Here is an 8,896-nt window from a genome sequence, read left to right on the forward strand (position 1 = left end):
CTCTCCTTCGAAATCCCAAACCTTTTCTTAGCGGCTAGGGTGAGAAAATCATGAGATGAAGGTCCTTGATTTTCGATGATGAAGCGAAGACAGTCGACTTCTGTATTTGCTGGGAGAGAACTGGGTCCGGGAGGGGGATCAGCGTTGGCTGCATCTCCAGGATCAAGGGGTACCAGTTGCTGCGGGGCCACTTGGGAGCCACTAGAGCTGCTGTCCCTTTGAAGGTTCTCAATTTGGAGAGGACTTTCAGCAGAAGATTGGTGGGAGGGAACAGGTAAATCTTGGCCCATCTGTTCCAATCGAAGGTCATGGCGTCCACCGCTTCCGCTTTGGGGTCCTCGTACGGGGCTACATATCGAGGAAGTTGATGGTTGTCGCTCGTTGCGAAGAGGTCGATCTGGAGTTCTGGGACTCGGTGAGAGATGAAGGAGAATGATCTTGCGTCTAGAGACCATTCCGACTCTATCGGGTTTGTCCGAGATAGAGCGTCCGCTGTCACATTGCGGAATCCTTGTAGGTGAACTGCAGACAGGTGCCATTTCTTCCTTTCTGCCAGACGGAAGATTGTCAGGAGCACCTGATTTATCTTGGGCGATCTTGAGCCCTGGCGATTGAGACAACGCACTACCACAGAGCTGTCCAGGGTCAGGCGAATGTGTATCGACGGGGGCGGGGAGAGTTTCTTCAGCGTCAGAAGAACCGCCATGGCCTCCAAGATGTTGATGTGAAACGTCTTGAATAGGGGAGACCAAGTGCCTTGAGCCTGTTTTTGGTGGGAGTGACCTCCCCAACCCTCCAACGAAGCGTCCGTATGGATGTTGAGAGATGGAGGTGGGTGTTGGAGAGGAAGGGACCTTTTTAGGGCCCTCGCTTCTGACCACGGCTTTAGAAGAAGTCGAAGTCTGCTTGGGAGCCGTCTCTTGAGGTCTCTTCGAGCGATGGATGCGGAACGTCTCCAGACTCCCGCTGCATCCTTTAGCTGTGCACGAAGCACTGGGTTTGTGATCGAGGCGAACTGTAGAGAGCCTAGAACTTGTTCCTGCTGGCGTCTTGAGATCCGTTTGGATTTTAACAGTCGCTTGACAGACCCTGCTATTTCCTTCCTTTTCTTTGCTGGAATGGAAAGGCGGTGTGACTGAAGATTCCAGTGGATGCCTAACCATTGGAACTTCTGAGCTGGAGATAGGCGAGACTTTTCGCGTTTATCTGGAATCCCAGGTGTTCGAGAAACTGGGTAACTTTTCTGCAGGATTCTATACAATCCTCGGGCGAGGGCGCCCACACTAGCAAGTCGTCGAGGTAGGCCATCACCTAGACGTTTCGGATGCGGAGCTGTTGTACTACTGCGTCCGCTAGCTTTGTGAATATCCGAGGGGCCACGTTGAGTCCGAAGGGCATGGCTAGGAAGGCATAGCTTTTCCGTTGGAGTCGGAATCCTAGGTAGGAGGAAGCGTGATGGTTCATTGGTATGTGCCAGTATGCGTCCGCCAGGTCTATCGAGACCGTGAAAGACCCTCGAGGCAGGAGGGTTCTGATCTGTTGAAGAGTCAGCATCTTGAACTTGTTGTTCGATATGAATACGTTGAGGGGGGATAAGTCCAGAATGACTCTGAGTCTGTCTGAGTCTTTCTTGGGGACACAAAACAGTCTCCCTTGGAACCTTGTGGACTTCACCCTTCTTATCACCTTCTTGTTCAAGAGGTCTAGTACATATTCTTCCAGGAGGGGGGTTGAACGTTGGAAGAATTGCTGGAAGGTTGGGGGTGGTTGCGCCCAGCTCCAGCCCAGACCTTTCTTGATGATGCTGTGTGCCCAGGAGTCGAAGGTCCAGCGATCCTGGAAGTGGCGGAGTCTTCCTCCCACCGGAAGCACTTCATTGCTTCTGGGGTCCCGAGGACTTGCTGCCTCGGCCGCTAGCTCCCTGTCCTCCTCTGCCTCTGGAGGGCCGGCGAGAGGAATCTCTGCCGGAACCCCTGCCTGAGCTTCTACCCTTGGGACGAAAGGTAGTGGAGTGCTGCTCGAAGGCGGGGTTGAAGGCCGGTGATGAGGACAAAACCAGCTGTGGGACCAACTGAAAGGTCTGTGGCGGCTGAGCGGCCACTTGGGGAGTAGCGGGTGCCGGAAACTGACGTCTGTGCTGACGTTGCTGGGGTCTATGCTTCGACTGCTTCCTCTTAGGCTGAGGACCGTCATCCTGAGAGGGCTTTCTCTTCCTAGACATGCCCCATTTGTTGAGAAGGTTCCTGTTCTCAGATGCGGCCTTGTCTGTGATCTCTTTCACTAGATCAGACGGGAAGAGGTACTTGCCCCAGATGTTGGAGGAAATCAGTTTCCGGGGTTCGTGTCTGACAGTGGCACTGGAGAACACGAATTCTCTGCAGGCTCTACGAGCTCGCATGAAGTGGTACAGATCCTTGACCAAGGTTGCCATATGAGATTTGGCAAGGACCATGTAATGGTCAGGGACTCTGGTGTCACCAGCCATTACGTCCATCTGGACCTGGAGAGTGAGAGATGCTGCCAGCCTCTCCTTCGTTTCCTGTTCCCTACGAAGGAGGTGATCGTTTAGCTTGGGGAGGTCCTCATTAAACTGACGTCCAGCAACGTCAGGATCTAGTTTGCCCACCACGAAGGTGTGTTGCACATCCTTCCAGTGTTTGGTGTCGGGCGGGGTGACTGCGGAGAAAGGTCTGCATTCCTCCAATGCAGGGCAGGATTTCCCTTCTTCTACAGCCTTAAGGCAGGCAGCGAAGGCCTTTTCCGTGAAGGGTATCACCACTTCATCGGGCGCAACGTAGGTGGGGTACTTCTTGCTCAGAGCCGGAAGTCCAGAGCAGGTAAAGCCCTCTGCTCTTAAGCGCTTTGGCAAGCATAGCCTGGGCCTTCGAGAGATCGAACACTATTTTCTCCTTCGGTTCGGTCTCTTCCTTTGAGGATGGTTCTGAACGTAGACGGACGTAACAGTCCGGATACGCCTCAAAGCGGGGGAAGAACTCCACTTCTTCCAGGGGTATGGAACCGATCTTATCGCTGACGAAGATCTTGTCGTCAGCGATGACCATATGCTCGGCGAATCGCCACGCATTGTCGCTCGAGCATGCGGGGAGGTCCTTGATGGAGATTTTGCGAGATTCCTTGGAACCTCCCATCGACCGAATGATCTGGTGAGTTTCTTGGAGCTTCTGCTCCATCACGGATTCAATGAGCCGAATCATATCCTGTGCCGTAGGTAGAGGAGTCGTGGTGGAGGACGTAGACGGGAGAGACACTTCCGTCGGTGTAGGAGTAGAAGGGGGGATGGAGGGAGGGGCATCCTCCTTATCGGACTCGGTATACACTACCCGGTCCTCTTCTTCATCATCCTCCCCTTCACCCTGGGCCATAAGGGTTTTCTCGGTGTCCTCCGAGATCTCTGACATGCGTTCATCATGTTCTGAATCCAGGTGACAATCATTCATGGACTGAGCCATGACAACATCAGGTTCCACTGTAATCTGGACTACGGGGATCTGTTCGACTGGGACCACTGAGTCTGGTGAGGCCTTTGGGAACAGCAAAGACCTCATTTCTTCTGTGGCTAGGTATGGTCCAGTGGCGTTCTTTTGAAAGCCACGTACCCACTTGCGTAGGTTGTCCCGAGCAGTGTCCAGAATCTCCGCTGAGGGAGAATCATAGAATGCTTTCTGTAAGCATTCTTGGCAGACCGAACAGGTGGTGGGGCCCCAGTACTTGAGATCCCCTCTCTTGTGAGCACAAGGGGCGTGTGTCCTACACGCCGTGTGTCCATAGAAGTGTGGCCGACGGACCGCGCAGAAGTCGTGGTCACACGTGACGTACTCCTCCTGTAAAAGAAAGAGACGATGAGTATTGTAGAGTCATAATATGGCTCGTATATAAAGTTAATTATTAACAAGTTAATATTAACATAAATTAATTGTGATGCACAGAAGGGTGGGTGAAAGGAGACAGACGCATGCCTCGTGTAACCCGCCCGGCTGGTTGCCGTAGCATCGGACAGTCCCAGGTGGCCGTAGGCCTCCATGGAAGGTGTCTTGATAATGGGAATTCCATCTAGAATAACCATATTATAGACTAGGCTTGAAATCTTATCAAGAAAGTCTGGGGATCATGAGATCCTAGTAAGGTTCCGGCAACCAGACGTGCCAATTACACGTAGCGTGCTGGAAAGATGAAACACGCAAGAAGACAGAGTGAAAACTGAACAAAGTGTACGATTCCGTACCAGTTTGTCTGCGTTAACAAGCCGTCTAGGTGCGGTTTTTAGGAGCTATCGCTAGTAAAGATAACTGAGAGAAGGGGTGCAAGGCATCTTGCCGCCTCCGCACGGGTCCGGCATACCCCCGGCACGCCGGAAGCCGCTCGAGCAGAGTTTCTGGCATTCAAGAATGATCATTCTATGGTTAAAAGAAGCCAGGGTGGCGGCAGCCGGTAGCGGCGGCCGCCGGCAAGGAGCGGCGGTTCCGGCAGCCGGAGGCAGTCGGAGGGTGACAGGGGTAAGGATAAAGGAGCATAGCCGGGGCCGGGGGCCGGCTGCTAGTGCCGGCACTCCGGGAGGGGTCGGCAGTGTGCCGAGGCTATGAGGGAATGGAGAGGCCACGTCGGTAAGCCAGCGGCCGGCGGCGATCCCCCGGCACTCGGGGGAAGGCGGCAAGGATAAGGAAGTCACCCGTAGCGGTGGTAATGCCGGGGTAGAGGCGGCAAGGGACAAGCACCAAAGATGGAGGTGGGATGGCAAGGCTGTATTAGCCTAGTCAAGACACCTCTGGAAAAGGTACCACCATGATAGAGGTGAATCTATCATCCTAAGCAGGGGCCGCAAAGGCCGGGGGCTAAGGCAGTCCAAGAGAGGACAGGGTGTACCCAAAGAAGGGGTGGAGACTCTTCATGTCGACCAAATGATAACTGACTCCATAGCACTATGGAGGGTCTATGTATCAGAGCGGACAACACTGGGAGCACCACGGGGTCCAGCACTCCAGCCTAGGGTGGAGTGTAGGACAGGGGACATATGAAGCCTAACCTACTGGTAGGTTAGGCTAGGCAAGAGATAGGTGGGGGGGGAAAAGGGTCTTCTTATAAGAAAGGATGGGTTATGCACCAGAGCGGCCACCTAGGAAGGGAGATGCTCACCCTAACCTATAGTAGGTGGACCAACTGAAAAACGGTGCACGCGTATATTTCAGCAAGGTACATAAACCAGCCCTCCCAACCTAACCTGGATTAGGGTTGTTAGACCCTAATCAAGGAAGGGAGAAGACGTATCGCAAGGAAAAGGTCAAGGACCGATTCAGCTTAAAGGAGGTGATCCTACCTTTAAGGCCCGCAACACTAAGGGAGGGGTCATTCCCTTAGGTGGGGAGGCGATACAGTACTCTGAGGAGTCTTGTCCTATCACATGTAATAGGGTACAAGATTACCAGAGGGAAGCCCTAGGGCTAGGGATGAAGAGAGCATATAGGGGTCCTATCATAAGGTTAGGTTAGCAAGGCACTCAAGATAACCTACCCCCTATATGGTCCCTGAAGGCGAAAAACACTTGCATCACTGTCAATGGTATTGTAAAATAATGCCAAAATCTTCATAACTAACGCTAGGATCACTGAAATATCATGCATTAACACTGGTATAGGCTCACTGGCCTAGGGGCTAATCAAAGCCTACTGGTATGGGGTCAGCGAAGACCCTAACTAATGCGTCAAAAACACGATAAAAGTTCCTAGCTATGAAGACTAAATAACTAATAGCGCTGATTAGTAATTTATATACCGGTAAGGCTGTTGCGGCTAACTAAATAAGGCATGCAAGCAACAGCAGCGTCATAAAATGGCGCTGACCGGTCTGGCAAAGCTCTGCCACAATTATGCGAATATCTCGAAAAGTAAGATTTACTTTACGGTCAGAGCTTATTTAAACAATACTTAAACCTTTGTACTCAACTTTCCAGAAGAAGGTGAAGCTGAAGGTTGAGACATGGCGAGGATGCAAGCAGATAAAGTCGCACAAAGGGAAAAATACGTCCAATCGAGCGAGCTACTAGCAAAAGGAATGAGGACGGACGTGACGTCATCAAAAGCAATGGCGTCCGTCTGTTTACATCGCGAGTACCGATATCGCCACATCTAGATTGGCTGCGGCTCAGCTCCCAGCCGCTCTCTGTCCGCCATATTGAAGCGTTAACTCTATATGGGGTGTAGATAGCTATGTGGCACGTTAATACATGCGTGTCCCCTGTTGATACACGATGTCTTAAGGGGAAACCCTTAGGATACTCGCTCCAGAAGTTAGAATTCTGTGATAACCTGTGGTTTAATTCTCTGGGAAAATCCTAGTAGTGATTACCCAAGGAAGCTACCAAAAAGGATCCTTCCAACAGGACGCCATGGCTTGAGCCCAAAAAAACAATTTTTTGTGTAATTAAAGAAGACATAGGCCTAATGTATTTTTCAAATGTAAATTTACTATCAGGAATCACACCTAAAATTTGAAAAGAGTCACACAGAGTTAAAGAAACATTATCAATGCTAAGATCCGGATGTTGAGGAACCACTGTCCTTGACCTAATTACAAGCATACTTGAGTTTTGTTAGGATTCAACTTCATGCCCCATGATATGCACGATGCACTAATTTTAGCTAGGTCTCTATCAAGGGATTCAGAAACCCCAATTATGCATTCAGGAGATAGAATTGATGCAAAGAGAGTAGCATCATCTGCATATTATGTAACGAGCTTGTTTTCTAGGCCAAACTACCTGTCATGTGTATATAGTATGAAAAGTAATGGGCCAAGAACATTACCCTGTATTTGTAAGAGTGCGAAAGTATGTTTGTTGTGTTGTATTTATGATTTTGGGGCCATAGAGTCCTACACCGGAGCTTTGGAGGGCATTTAATTCCCATGTGCAACAGGAAAAAAATACCCAGATTCAGTTATCATGCATTGAGCTAGTGCCAACAGCCTAAGACTAAATGGAAGGAAAAGACATGAATTAAGAGGAAGTGCAGAATGTAAGCAATGTGGAGCAGAAACAGAGGACCTCGCCCATTTCATACTCTACTGTCCACACCTCAGCGACGAGAGAAAAAAATAAAGGAATTACAGCAGCCATACGAAGAGAAAAAGATAATATCAAACGTTTTATTTAATAAAGAGGGAATAAGAAAAGAATATATATATATATATATATATATATATATATATATATATATATATATATATATATATATATATATATATATATATATATATATATATATATATATATATATATATAAGGCAAATCCCTCCGCCTAGCAACTGAACTGAACTGAACTGAGGTGCAATGTGAGAACTTAAAAGCAGTTGGATAGCATGAAGAGAAGGCGCAAACACTTAAATATTGCCTACAGTGCACCACGTTAAGTCCGCTGATGGAACTAAAAGCTGGGTTTGGGCCATACATTGGCGGGCTACTAATTTCAAAATGGGAAATAGTCACCCTTATTTGTTATATTCTCCATCAGTGGACTCCATTAAGACATTTGTTCTCTTATTGTCTTTATGGAATAAATATATTTCATTTCCATTACACCTGACTCCTCGTTCTGTTCTGCTTCTTCAAATTCTTAACAAGAACATTTATCAAGAACTCGATACTTATAAAACGTATTATTTACTTTATAATCTTAACCCTGGATAGGTACGGTGGGTCGTTTGCGACCCCGAGCGTCAAAAAAAAAAAGGTTTTTCTCATGTGACTCACCCCTGTGACTGAATTTGTGGGTGATCGACCTGCAGGAGGTGTCTCCCCTACACGCTCTAGTAGTGTCCAGATGTGCATTGCTGTAGCTGTACTCCTTCCCCGATTTCTGAGACGCGTCGGGGTCGTTCGCGTCCGAGTTTACCCTTCTGAGGTAGTTTGCATAATTATCAAAGTTATTACGTATTATGAAATTGTCGTAGAATGGTGCAACTTGTATAGGTTATCAGTTGTGGAAAGTCTTGGTGGATTGTTTGGCTACCATGTGCATGTTTTTTTTTTTAGTTAAAATGTCGTTCATCACCACGAGGACCATTTTACCGCGAGTGCCCCTTTTTCATTTTTTTTCATTTTTTTGCCAAGTCATTTTTCCGTAAGATATTGCCAAATAGTGTCGTAAAACTTTTGCTTGTTTAGTGTTGGAAAGTGTGTCTAGATGATCTGGCTACCCATGCATGACTTTGTTTTTGTCAGATACGACGTAGTTATTGGTATATTGGGTATTTAACTGCGGTTACCAATTTCTGTTTTTTTTTCAATATTTGTAAAAATTACTACGTAGTAAGGAATTGCCGTATATTATTCATTTTTTTTTCATGTTTATGTGTTAGAAAGTGTGCCTTGATGGTTGGGCTAACACGTGCATGTCTTTTTTTTTATCTGAGATGTCGTATATTAGAATGTCGGGCATTTTACTGCGAGTGTCCCTTTTTAATTTTTTAAAATTTTTTTGCCATGTCATTTTTCCGTAAGATATTGCGAAATAGTGTCGTAAAACTTTTGCTTTTTTAATGTTGGAAAGTGTGTCTAGATGATCTGGCTACCCATGCGTGATTTTGTTTTTGTCAGATACGACGTAGTTATTGGTATATTGGGTATTTAACTGCGGTTGCCAATTTCTGTTTTTTTTTCAATATTTGTAAAAATTTACTACGTAGTAAGGAATTGCCGTATATTATTGATTTTTTTTTCATGTTTATGTGTTAGAAAGTGTGCCTTGATGGTTGGGCTAACACGTGCATGTCTTTTTTTTTTATCTGAGATGCCGTATATTAGAATGTTGGGCATTTTTCCGCGAGTGCCCCTTTTTATTTGTTTTGCATTTTTTTGCTTAGTCATGTTACCCTAAGGAATTGG

At 47.5% G+C, this 8,896-nt stretch overlaps 1 protein-coding gene across 5 annotated transcripts in view; it reads right to left on the minus strand.

The window, feature by feature from the left end:
- Positions 1 to 8,896, minus strand: part of LOC137627651 (obscurin-like) — a 253,347-nt gene that overhangs the window by 197,427 nt on the left and 47,024 nt on the right. The window lies entirely within an intron of this gene.

This window comes from Palaemon carinicauda, chromosome 35, assembly GCF_036898095.1.
Source record: "Palaemon carinicauda isolate YSFRI2023 chromosome 35, ASM3689809v2, whole genome shotgun sequence".
NCBI classification, from domain to species: Eukaryota; Metazoa; Arthropoda; class Malacostraca; order Decapoda; family Palaemonidae; genus Palaemon; species Palaemon carinicauda.